Source organism: Oncorhynchus masou, chromosome 30 (genome assembly GCF_036934945.1).
Source record: "Oncorhynchus masou masou isolate Uvic2021 chromosome 30, UVic_Omas_1.1, whole genome shotgun sequence".
Taxonomy (NCBI): Eukaryota; Metazoa; Chordata; class Actinopteri; order Salmoniformes; family Salmonidae; genus Oncorhynchus; species Oncorhynchus masou.
Genome location: NC_088241.1, coordinates 8,122,911 through 8,136,794, shown reverse-complemented (window position 1 = coordinate 8,136,794; position 13,884 = coordinate 8,122,911).

Genomic DNA, 13,884 nt, shown 5'->3' with positions numbered 1-13,884 from the left:
TTAAAATAATTCATATTTTGTAATACAATGAGGAGAAAATTACAAAAATAGACACGAAAATGAGAACCAAGGCCAGGAGTGTAAAAACAAATAAAGCTAAAGTATTTTCATATTTTCACATTACTGATACCTAAGATTAGATCTGTATCGAATATGCCAAATAAATGCCCAAAAATTGGAATTGGGTTGGCTAGTGAAATTCACAACAGGTAAATGTACAGAATAAATACATCCAGACATGTTTATTAGCCAGGAAACTGTTGATCAGCACAGTCTTTCTTTCTGAACATTCACATCATTTTATTTCTGAGAAAATAACCTCTGAATATAGAAATTAAACTGTGAATTGGGGCGGCAGGTAGCCTAGTGGTTGGAGCGGTGGGCTCTAAATACCCGAGCTGACAAGATGGAAAATCTGTCGACGTGCCTTGAGCAAGGCACTTAACTCTCATTTGCACCAGGGATACCATACTACTATGGCTGACCCTGTAATATGAGTGAATATGACCAAAGACAAAGTTGTAATTCGACTGTGCACATTAGACAACTGTGGAGGTGAATGGTGAAATACTAAGGATGAACATCTGTCAATGTTAGGATGAAGTGAAGTGAGACGAGTTCAAGAGATTGGATACAGTTTGGATATTACAGTTTCATCTTGGTTGTTTTACTAACCTCAAATGGAAAATAAACCATGCCACTGCAAAAGTATCTTTAATGCTGGTCTCTCCATCTATCTCTCTCTCTTTCTCTCCATCTCTTTCTCTCTCTCTTTCCACTCTCTGCCTCTATTTAATTATGCTCTGTGAAATGTGGATTTTCCCTCCAGCATTGAAATGGTACGTGAATTATTGAGGTGTGTTTGTATAAATTATTATTACTAACTCCAGGCATTTCTCTCTCACTCACACTCACCCTCTCGCACTCTCACCCTCACCCTCTCGCTCTTTTTAGTCATTGGACTGTGGCTCCTCCCGCTCTCTTCATCTTTGTGTTTTCAAACCTCTGTTTCTTTCTCAGAATCCATCGTCTGAATGCATATATCCCTTCTTCTTTTCCCTCCTTTCCTCATTTTCTTGTTCTCCCTACTCCTCCTTTACTGTCCCTCCTTTACTGTCCCTCCTTTACTGTCCCTCCTTTACTGTCCCTCCTTTACTGTCCCTCCTTTACTGTCCCTCCTTTACTGTCCCTCCTTTACTGCTCCTCCTTTACTGTCCCTCCTTTACTGCTCCTCCTTTACTGTCCCTCCTTTACTGTCCCTCTGAGTGCAAACTCTGTCTGTCACAAGTCATTCTCTTCACCTGTAACTAACAAGCGTATACTCCCTGTTCAATTATTTACTAAGATAACTATGCATTCTGGGAAGCTGTACATTCAAAACAATTTTCCAGAGATTGTTGTGGAATTATTTCTACACCTTTAGAGGCTATATGTACAGTATTTAAGCAGTATTTAAGCATATTTGAGACCTGCACTGAATTTCAACTTGTCTATTTATTTGATCTTTACAACCGTAGAGCTCCTATATGTCTATGATTCCATATGTCATTTTATGTTTGCAACAATCTATGCCTCTCCCTATTCCCTTGAGCTTTGGGCCATCAATAGCACATCATCCTATCATTTGCCATAGACTCCTAAACCCCAGTCTGTACTCTCAGAGGACACACAATATGGGTGCTTTAGTACCGGACAAGGTCGACCTCTCTTTCCTCCTATGCACCTCCTCAAAATCTATACGCGCCCATCTCCTATCTGCCAGCCTATCTCCACAGTTGACTCCTCCCTTCCCTTTCCCACCTGTCCACTGTCTTCTCTCTCCCTCCCTCTCCTGCTCTGTGTGTTATGCTTCGGCGCAGTAATTTTCTGTTTGATTTTGGAGGTAATGCATTTTTTACAAATCAAAGAGGAAGCCAGGCCCCCTCCCCACCCCGACTCCCAATCTCCCTCTCTCGCCCCCCTCAGCCCCCCAGGCCAGAGAGGAGATAAAGGAGCCCCCATCATTTCCTTGTTAGTTTTGATTTGGGCAGCACAGGGCTTTCAAGTTCCCCCTATCACCCCCAGAAACATTATAACTAGCAGCACAGGGAATACTGCTCCTCATGCACACACACTGGCAGATACAGAGGCACACTGATAGACTAATGGAGTGTCTATACCTACACAGACACACCGAGTCACAGGTATATATATATGCTCTACTCACACATACCAACACCAGTGTACAGGTAGAGACTGATAGTGATAGTAATAGCACACACAATGAGGCGTTGAAACCATGGATACTAACTGAATCAATACACACACACACACACATTTAACGCAGGGTTGAAAAATAAAATGTTCATTGTTTACCAAAGATGCAGACTACACACACACACAGTGCATAAACAAAGGCTAAAAGATACTCACAAAGAGGTTTGCATGTAGCATTGGGGACGAGCCTATAATGGACCAAAGAAAAGACCAGTCTCACACAGTAACTGATGGCCACCCAATACAACAGTATAGATGAAGGATTACTCTAATCACCAATAACAAAAAAGGCAGAGCGTGAGACATATTGTCCCCAGTTTTACACGGGCAACTATTGTTCCACTGTTACACTAATACACCTATAACATGTGTCCTGGAACCCCATAGTACACCTGAACCTGTTCACTATTGAGCTTTTCTGTGAATGGAAATGTAGAATCAGATTCTATATGGTAATGAACTGCAGTTCACTAAATCAGGTCTGACAGATGAGTGGGGACTTGGAACAGGGGTAAAGTGGGGACTTGGGGTAGAATGGGGACTTGGAACAGGGGTAAAGTGGGGACTTGGAGTAGAATGGGGACTTGGGAAAGGGGTAAATTGCGGACTTGCAGTAGAGTGGGGACTTGGAAAGGGGTAAAGTGGGGACTTGGGGTAGAATGGGGACTTGAGAAAGGGGTAAATTGGGGACTTGGAGTAGAGTGGGGACTTGGAACAGGGGTAAAGTGAGGACTTGGGTAGAATAGGGACTTGGAACAGGGGTAAAGTGAGGATTTGGGTAGAATAGGGACTTGGAACAGGGGTAAAGTGGGCTCTTGTGGTAGAGTGGGGACTTGGAACAGGGGTAAAGTGAGGACTTGGGTAGAATAGGGACTTGGAACAGGGGTAAAGTGAGGACTTGGGTAGAATAGGGACTTGGAACAGGGGTAAAGTGAGGACTTGTGGTAGAGTGGGGACTTGGAACAGGGGTAAAGTGAGGACTTGGGTAGAATAGGGACTTGGAACAGGGGTAAAGTGAGGACTTGTGGTAGAGTGGGGACTTGGAACAGGGGTAAAGTGAGGACTTGGGTAGAATAGGGACTTGGAACAGGGGTAAAGTGAGGACTTGTGGTAGAGTGGTGACTTGGAACAGGGGTAAAGTGAGGACTTGGGTAGAATAGGGACTTGGAACAGGGGTAAAGTGGGCTCTTGTGGTAGAGTGGGGACTTGGAACAGAAGAAAGACTGGTAATGGAGAGACTGTGGACAGAGAGGGAGCAGAGTGAAGAGTAGCAGCCAGATATGGAAGTTGGACAGACTGACATTCTGGCAACATTTTGTCTCCAGTGGCGTCCAAAGATGGAAAAAGTGTAGGGTCTCAAAAAAAAAGGGAAGAGATATGAGTCTGGACTCTCTCGCTCTCTGTTTCCAACAGATGAAACAAACTCTGTACATCTGTCTCATCTTTCTTTTTTGGTTGCCCCTGAAAATGCCCAACTGAACACCCTCTCCCTATCCTTCTACCCCCTCTCCCTCTTTCTCTGTTCCTCTCTCTGGTTAGCTCTGACACTCTGGTCAGCCTCGGGGTGGAAGAACAGAGGGACTGTAGTATGGGTTTGTAAGAGGAGAAGGGGGAGGGAGGGAGGGAGGGAGGGAGGGAGGGAGGGAGGGAGGGAGGGAGGGAGGGAGGGAGGGAGGGAGGGAGGGAGGGAGGGAGGGAGGGAGGGAGGGAGGGAGGGAGGGAGGGAGGGAGGGAGGGGGAGGGAGAAGTGCAGGGGGTGGAAGACAGGACCTGCTGGCTGTCCAAATGTTAAACTGGAAGGTGGAGAGGTCTATGGAACAGACAACAATACAACTAGGATCGATGGTGGGAGAAATGGGGAAGGAAAATAAATAAACAAAAGTCAAAAGAGGAACATGTCAAGAAGAGAAAATTATGGAGAACTTGAAATGAACCTGTAAAATTGACTATAATCCCAAAACTGCTAAGCCACTTCAGAAACAACATCTCATTTCATCAACAACAACAAAAAAGACCATACAATGTAGGCCTATAAGCATTGGGTGCTTGAAAACGATGGACCTTTTGGAGAAAAAAGTATTTAGTCAGCCACCAACTGTGCAAGTTCTCCCACTTAAAAAGATGAGAGAGGCCTGTAATTTTCATCTCGGTACACTTCAACTATGAAAGACAAAATGAGAAACAAAAAATTCAGAAAATCACATTGTAGGATTTTTTATGAATTTATTTGCAAATTATGGTGGAAAATAAGTATTTGGTCACCTACAAACGAGCAAGATTTCTGGCTCTCACAGACCTGTAACTTCTTCTTTAAGAGGCTCCTCTGTCCTCCACTCGTTACCTGTATTAATGGCACCTGTTTGAACTTGTTATCAGTATAAATGACACCTGTCCACAACCTGAAACAGTCACACTCCAAACTCCAATATGGCCAAGACCAAAGAGCTGTCAAAGGACATCAGAAATAAAATTGAAGACCTGCACCAGGCTGAGATGACTGAATCTGCAATAGGTGAGCAGCTTGGTTTGAAGAAATCAACTGTGGGAGACATTATTAGGAAATGGAAGACATACAAGACCACTGATAATCTTGATCTGGGGCTCCACACAAGATCTCACCCTGTGGGGTCAAAATGATCACAAGAACGGTGAGCAAAAATCCCAGAACCACACGGGGGGACCTAGTGTATGACCTGCAGAGAGCTGGGACCAAAGTAACAAAGCCTACCATCAGCAAGGGCATTGAAGATGAAACGTGGCTGGGTCTTTCAGCATGACAATGATCCCAAACACACCGCCCGGGCAACGAAGGAGTGGCTTCGTAAGAAGCATTTCAAGGTCCTGGAGTGGCCTAGCCAGTCCCCAGATCTCAACCCCATAGAAAATCTTTGGAGGGAGTTGAAAGTCCGTGTTGCCCAGCAACAGCCCCAAAACATCACTGCTCTAGAGGAGATCTGCATGGAATGGGACAAAATACCAGCAACATTGTGTGAAAACCTTGTGAAGACTTACAGAAAACGTTTGACCTCTGTCATTGCCAACAAAGGGTATACAACAAAGTATTGAGATAAACTTTTGTTATTGACCAAATACTTATTTTCCACCATAATTTGCTAATAAATACATTAAAAATCCTACAATGTGATTTTCTGGATTTTTTTTCTCATTTTGTCGGTTATAGTTGAAGTGTACCTATGATTAAAATTACAGGCCTCTCTCATCTTTTTAAGTGGGAGAACTTGCACAATTGGTGGCTGACTAAATACTTTTTTGCCCCACTGTATGTGTGTATGTGAATCGACATCACCAAACAGCCATCCCACTGGGAAAAGACGTCTAGGCCCTATTTCACATTGGTTCAACTTAATTTCACTAAAATTACGTGGAAGCAACCAGGGGAAATAAATTGGGTAAAGTTTTGTATGTGGACCCTAATCATGACGATTTTATTAAGAAAACGAACTAGTGTGTTTAGTTATGAAAGCTAAATTATTAATAAATATACAGTAGATTGGCATGTGGATGAGGAAGCGAATGTTTGGAAAACTTGCTCAAGTTAAGGAGATGGTGAAGGGAGAGTGTTGCACGTGATATGGTATCACCACCTTACAGAATACCGGCCTTAAGATATAAGGAGAAAAATACGAAGAAAAAAAGAGGAAGAAAAAGTATCAATCGATAGGGTTAAATTATTCATCGTCATTAATTATCGATCGCTCTCCGCTGCCGGCTCGTCCGCCGAGCGCCAGAGTTGAAAGGAGGGAAAGCGCGCTTTATTAAAACCGGCTCGAGCCTCATTGTTTCATGTCCCGCGGCAAAGAAAAAGCTCGAGCTTGGCTCTACCGGTGCCAGTGAAAAATCCACACAGACGCACACACACATTGCCCCCCTTTGCGTTTTCCCTCTCTCCTTGCTTGCTCTCTCTCTCCAGACGCGCGGGAGAGCTTTGGGGAGCCTAGTACGGTGTTCACGGGGCGGCTGTGTCTCGCGTGGATCGATGAGGGATCAATGGCTTGCGCTGACTAATAGCCAGAGAGCGCCTTTGATCTCGCGGCAGAGAGATCAAAACCTGCGCGAGAGGGAAGAGAGAGGGAAAGAGAAAGAGGAAAAGAAACTGCTCTGGCGAGCGGACCTTAAACTTCACACAAGCGGAGACACGCATATTCAGGTCTAATACACACAAAAAGACACACGCGCATACATGATTACATCAACAAACATATATACGAAATATATTTAATGATCAGGAAATTTCACAGAGTTTGATTAACTGCAAATGACTACTTCCAGATGCAAGGTGTGTGGGTGTGGTTTTGTTTTACTATCCTTCTGGAGACCAGACAAAAGCAGACATTTCGCTGGGTTACAATTAGAGTTAGGGTTACAATAAGGGTTCGGTTTAGGGCTAGGTTTACATTTAGGGTTTGGGTTACAATAAGGGTTCGGTTTAGGGTTAGGTTTACATTTAGGGTTAGGGTTAGGTTTACATTTAGGGTTAGGGTTACAATAAGGGTTAGGTTTAGGGTTAGGTTTACATTTAGGGTTAGGGTTAGGTTTACATTTAGGATTAGGGTTACAATAAGGGTTAGGTTTACATTTAGGGTTAGGGCTGATGTTGACTCCTTCAGACAGGGTAAAACAGTGAGAAGGGGAGATCCATCTGTTGTTTCTATAGAGTAAATGAGTGACCTATGGGCTCAACTTCACCCTATCCTAAAGCTAAACAGGGAAGGTGTGTGTGTGTGGGGGGGGGACAACTGTTTTATGGAAAAATCAGTCATTTGAACATAATATTTTCTTCGTTGACCAGAATGTAGCCTACTTAAATCTTGCATGGTGGTTTGTCAGATTAGGGGATTAAAATGGCATTCTACTTCCTATAGTGTGCACTAGTTTCAGCAGTGCCTGGTTGAAGGTAGTGCACTTCAAAGGAAAAATGGTTGCATTTTGGACGCAGATGTTATGGGATTCAGAGGTCAAAGGTTAGCAGACAAATGACACCTTTAACTCCATCCTGAGGAGACCAATACTGTACCGCCCTGCTTTCAACACCTGTCTTTAGATGCAAGGTGATAAAAGCTGCCTTTGCGATGATTTCACCCCATGAGGAGATGCACTTGTTACAGACCCTTCTCTCCTCCTTATCCTTCCCTTCCTTGCTCTCTACCCCCTCTCTATTTATCCCTCCTCCTCCCTGGTCAGTGAGTTACTCTCTCTATCGCTCTCACTTCCCGAATTAACCACTCAAGAAGTCACCACCGACTAAATCAATAGCTCATACATAAACCCTGCTATAATCACTCCCCCACTTGTCTGTCTGCCCCTCCCTCCATGTCTCTCATCCCCCTCTCTGTACCCCTTCACTCTCCTCTCACACTCTTCTCTTTCTCATCCCCTTCTGTGTCTCGCCAAGTCACTCTCTTTATTTCTTCCTCTTCTTCCTCTTCCTCTCCCCATTGTTCCATCAATACTGTATTGTATTACCCACTTCTATATTCAGTCTCCTCTTTTGTTATGATGAATCGAAAGAGCCCTACTCTCCCTCCCGCCATATTCTGATACATACCTGAGCACCACACACACCACCACCACCACCATCATCATCCTCAAAAAATGACTGGCCTAAAATGGACTTTGAGAAAAAGCAACATGAGAAATAAAACACAACAGCAAACGCTTCTCTAACTGTCAATTAAACCGATTCCTGTCACACTTCTGAAAGCTCAACTACAGATGACAATTTATCTCAGGTGCGGTGCTTGTTAGCACAGTATTGTACGGGCGTGTAATACACACTAATGATCAACCGAACTGAGGCAGGCGGTGTTTCACCGTGTTAGTGTGTCAAGGAGCCATCAATATTATATTATGTCTCATGTTTAACTATGAAACACAAACAGTTGTTTTGGGCTTAAAGATATTGTATTGCCAAAGGAGCCATGTGCAGACATTCACATGCACAAGGAAAAAAAACACCGAATTTTAAAATTACACACACCCCTCTCTTCCCTCCTCTCTCTTTCTCTCTCCAAGTCTTTGATTCGCGTGTGGTTTGATCTGTGAGAGAGCGAGTTTTGTAAACACATTTTTCACGATCATATAGCCATGGGCAAGGGGAGAGCGAGGCGAGGAGGAAGGAGGGCGGGAGTGGGAGCACAAACACGCCGGGAAGGGGAGAGAGGGACGTTTAATGAGCGCGCGAGATGGAGAGATGGACTGACAGACATTCATGCACTGACTGACTCAAATACCAAACCAACGAACAGAGACACACACACACCAGCAGATTGCCTTTGCCAAGTAAAGCATCAGGGGGGCTGACGAAATGTGAGGCAACACCGAGAAAAACAACTTATTTTATTTTTCCTTATCGCTAAAAGATGACAATGTATTCCCAAATTTGACATTTCCTGACACTGAATTCAACAAAGTCCGAATAAAGCAGGAGAGAGAGATTTCGTTGTACGGGTCAACAACAACAAAAAACAGCTAAAACTGATTATGGGTAGAGAAATAAAGCTGAACACAGACGGTACCGGTGTGAGCTGAACTAATAAAAGGGCGCACTCTCATTCCTTTTTCACTTCGTTTTAAAATGTTCTCCCAGACCGGCATCCGGGGTTCCTAATTCGTTTAGGTTCGATTGCTCCGGCAGTAATCGTGCTAACCCGTCGCCTCTACCGACTCCTCTCCACGGGACGCGCCGACCAGAAGAGACTTTGGATCCGTATCAGAATAGAGCAGACAGGTGCAGAGGCACAGACACAAACATTCAGCAATGCATTACATATATATTTAAAAAATAACATTCAGCAAATTATACGAATATTAAATACAGGCATAATAACCAATCATAACGATAATGATAATAATTATTATTATGATAATAGTAAGCTATTAATATAATAATACAAATAATAAGGAAATTATAAGTAAATAAAATGGCTAATACCGGTAACCCAAAAATAGTTTTTTATGGCTATAATTACCTACATTAAGCAGAAAGACTAAAACTGAGAAGGCCAATGGTCATCCTACATACTGCCTTGGTGACCGAGCCGATACCATTTGTTTCTAAACAGTTGTTGGTAACATTTGTTTGTATTTTAGTGTTGAACTATGCTCATTCATTTCAAGCGTTTTGAAATACCCCTCATCGTTTATTTATTCTAAAAGCACTCCCCGCTCAAATCCCTCGCGCCAGTGGTTAAAATGATATTATTTTCATTTCTCCGTTACTTGCTTTTTACTGCTTTTGAAAAAGAAGAATAGCTGGAAGGAGTGAAGTTGCTTGTCAGTATGGTAAATTGAGGAGGTGTGTGTGTTTTTTCCTCATATTTACTTTCTTTCTTCTCGCTCTCTCTCTCTCTGTCTCTGTCGGGGGAATTGTTCTCAATGTCCACAAACACATCGCAAATACCCGCCGGCCCCAACAGCATCGATTTCTAATTAGACGCCAGGATAATCGTTGGAGAAAGAGATGAAAAAAGGAAAGAGGAATAGCGAGACGGGCTAAATAAATATATAAACGAATTAGACGCGGGATTAATTGAATGAATATGAGCATTAAGAAATAAAGAATGTTGGATTTATATATAGCTCGCCAGTTAGATACCAAAATGCTTGATGGACTAAGGAAATATCATGAAGGGGTATCAACCAAGGGACCAATTGTAATAGTGACAGGATAGCCTAGTGGTTAGAGTGTTGGACTAGTAACCGGAAGGTTGCGAGTTCAAACCCCCGAGCTGACAAGGTACAAATCTGTCGTTCTGCCCCTGAACTGGCAGTTAACCCACTGTTCCCAGGCCGTCATTGAAAATACGAATTTGTTCTTAACTGACTTGCCTGGTTAAATAAAGGTTAAAAAAAAATATACATGTTTTCATGGCTCTCTACATACAAAAAACTAGCTATGGTAAAAAATGTGAACCCTGAAAATGACTGGTCTGGATAAAGAACACCGTGGTTACAATGACATGTAGTTATTGTACCCCAACCCCAACCCATACAGTGGAAGAGGCATGACATCAAACATACACTATATGATAATGGTAGCTATTTGATTTTTCCAAATCACCCAAGATATTTGATATCGATTCAAGGGCACTTGGCAAATAAGTCCACGAGTCATACCAACTGCTGTTCCCTACTTGACATACGAGCTCATCTTTGGATAGTGGAGGACATTTTCAAGCCCATGTTGTGCACATGTTGGAAAAGGAAAGGATATGTACTACAGCCCAACCTGGGTGCAACACTGGAGCACTGGCTCTCAACAGTGGCACTTTCACCCATTCAATACACTTCCTTGGATACCAAAATGAACAGTGACAACTGTCCATAACTGGTACAAGGTCATACAGAACATAAATGATTCAGATTACACATAAACAATGCCGATGCCATGTAAAGTATAGAAAATACCCATAACAAGAGGTATTGGGTAAACTTAGTTGTTTAGTTCATAATGGTTCATATGAAAAGGCAACATGGGAAACTAAACTTTGACCTAAAGGCACAACTATTGAACATCAAGAACTTCTGTCTTCCATAAACCTGTCTCATCTTCCCACTACATCTTCCCCTCCCTCCCTCCCTAGTTCATTCACTCTCTCCTGCTCTTGACAGTGTGACAAGGGGTTAGTCGAAGGGCTCAGGTAGCTCGTTTACTTTAATTAGCGTTTCATCATCTGCAGAGCAGCTCCCTACTCTTCAACACGTACTCTTTCAAGCTGCTCCCTCTCTCATCCTGTTTTCTATCCATTCATCTCCCTCCCTCCCTCCCTCCCTCCCTCCCTCCCTCCCTCCCTCCCTCCCTCCCTCCCTCCCTCCCTCCCTCCCTCTCTCATTTTACATCTTCTGTCATAGCTCTTTCCCTCCCCTTTCCTTCCTGTTCTTTCTTATCTTCCATCTCCTGCTCACTCAGGCATACAGTAATATTTCAAGCACACATCCAGTACCCACTCTTTCCCTTCATCTGTCCTCTGTCTCCTCTCTTCCTCCTCTATTTAGCTCTCTTTTCCTCCGAGTGCCCCCTCTCCATCATCAACCTCCATGATCACCTTGTTCTCTATCTGTCCTCGGTTCCCCCTTTCCTCTTTCTCTCTCTCTATCTCCCTCCTTCCCTCTCTCCTCCGCCCGCTCCCTGTGTCATAATGATGGTGATTAAGTACAGAATTACAAGGAGGGCCAAAGCAGTGAGTGCCCTGCCCCAAACATCAACACAGACCATTAATCTCTCTGCCACTACCTCCCAACTCTGTCTAACACACTCCCTCCTTCTGCCCAAGTCCTCTCTCTTTCTCTCCCTCTGTCTGTCTCCATACATCCCCCCTCTTCTTCACCTGCTGTATCACCCCTCTCCTCCTTTATTTCAAGTTGCCTCTTCGTTTCCTGTATACTTTTCTACGTTTTTTTCTAAATCCTAGGCTATTACTCCGTCATTTAATTCGCAGCCCATCCATATCCCTCTCGTGTCCATTATTTCATAGTAAAACATTGTGTGACGAATGTTGAGATTTGTTGCAATGCAAACAAGATCTATATTCTAACAGACCTTTCAAAATTCGTAAAGATTTCGATCTAAAAAAGTATGAGCGAGGGAAAGTGTTTGTTTTTTTCAGAAAGGGAGTCGGACGGTAATGGACCGTTGTTAGTTGTTCATTTATTTCTGTCTTCAACCGGATTGGCCGCCGCCGGTTTGGGGTATCCGTTTGTTCTTAGTTCTTAGTCTTGTCTCATTACCGCAGCTTTTGCAAAAGCGAAACTGCGGGTTGAACTCCCCCCAGAACCGTGCAGACAGGTGCTTTTCCTCTTCATTACCCCGCCCCCCTCCCTTCCATCGCCTCCTGTCTCTACGCCCTGACTCGATCGTTCACGTTTACCGAAAGTAGCGCTCTACAGATGAATACGAAGGGAAATTTGAATAGCCTACATGTCTGAATGTTGAAACAACAAGCTCATAACATCAGTGAGCTATATAAAGTATTTAACGGATACAAAAATAGTGGTAACATTTAGTTTTTTTTGTGTGTGTTTGATTTATAGGCATGATGTTTGATAAGTAGCCTCCTGGAAAGTATTTAGTCAACGAATCTTGTGCATTTTCACCATTTATGAATAAACGTTCTCCATTTTGACATTATTATTATTATTGTTATTATTATCATTATTACTGTTATTAATAGTAGTAGTAGTAATAATAATAATTCTTATTACTATTATTATTATAGGCCAACCCCTAATTTATTTTCGTTCCTTGTCTGCCTAGTGATGGTTAAGCTCTTCAGTTATTCTATGGACAATATTACAAGCATAAATGTGTTTGCTTCTTGGTTAAATTTTACTGGCCTGGATTACAATGACATGTACAATTCGTAATTCTATCGAAACAGTAGCCTTGAAAAACGACCATAGGAAGATCAAATTGGATTCATTATAATTGGTAGGCTAAAGAAACGCAAGTATTAATCTTGGGAAATAGTTTCTTAAAACTTTCTTAATTTAAAAGCAATTGAAAAATTCACCAGCTGAATATCCACATAAGACTGTACGTGATGCCATTGAACGAGACCGTGTGCCTCAAAAAACAACCTCAAAGTAAAGTAGCCTACCGAAAGGGAAGGGGTGTGGTCTGAGACAAGTATAGGGGTTCTAGACACAGCGTGAAGCACGATGATAGTTTAAACTGTTTAAAACACTTACAGTGGTTACTGGATTTGCAGCCTTGTGGGGTTGAGAACGTGATCAAACCCACCATACCCGTGGGGAACCGAGAGGTGGGAGCTCCCATACAAATTGATAAAAGTAAGAGAGCGAAAGCAGAGCTACGCTGTCCTCACAATTCACAATACACTTACTACAGAAGATTCCATTTGAGACCCCCCGGGGGAACTAGGACTGCAGTGCTATGAGATGGGAGTTGTAGTTTTAGGGTCATCTTGATTCAACCTGGACTCTTTCTAAATGGACTTCAATATATGGCAATAAGACAAACTCGTTGATGAACATGGAAAGCGTGTAATGTAAAAATGACAACATGTGTATTCATAACGGCAATAAATGATGAAACAGCGTGAACAGTAAAAAAAACAACATGGAAACACAATCAATGTTGTGGAGAGCTGAAATTCCTAATACAATCACGATGTATAATACCCAGATCATCACTATCAAAATGAATCTAGTACCATTAATCATATTGATAATCCTATCATGGAAGACAAATCATTCATTTCTACATTGCATATTCATTCATCGATATCCGCAAAGAAATGAAACCTCTCTCAGAAGTAATTTTGATAGCTATAGGTATGATAGACTTTCCTTCTCTCAGTGCACTACTGACTATTCATTTACCAACTGGCTTTGTGTCTGGCTGTGGGTGTGGTGTAACTGAGTGTGTTTGTGTAACTGTGTGAGTGTGTTGGTGTAACTGTGTGTATTGGTGTAACTGTGTGTGTTGGTGTAACTAAGTGTGTTTGTGTAACAGAGTATGTTTGTGTATCTGTGTGAGTGTGTTGGTGTAACTAAGTGTGTTTGTGTAACTGTGTGTGTATTGGTGTAACTGAGTGTGGTTGTGTAACTGAGTGTGTTTGTGTAACTGAGTGTGTTTGTGTAACTGAG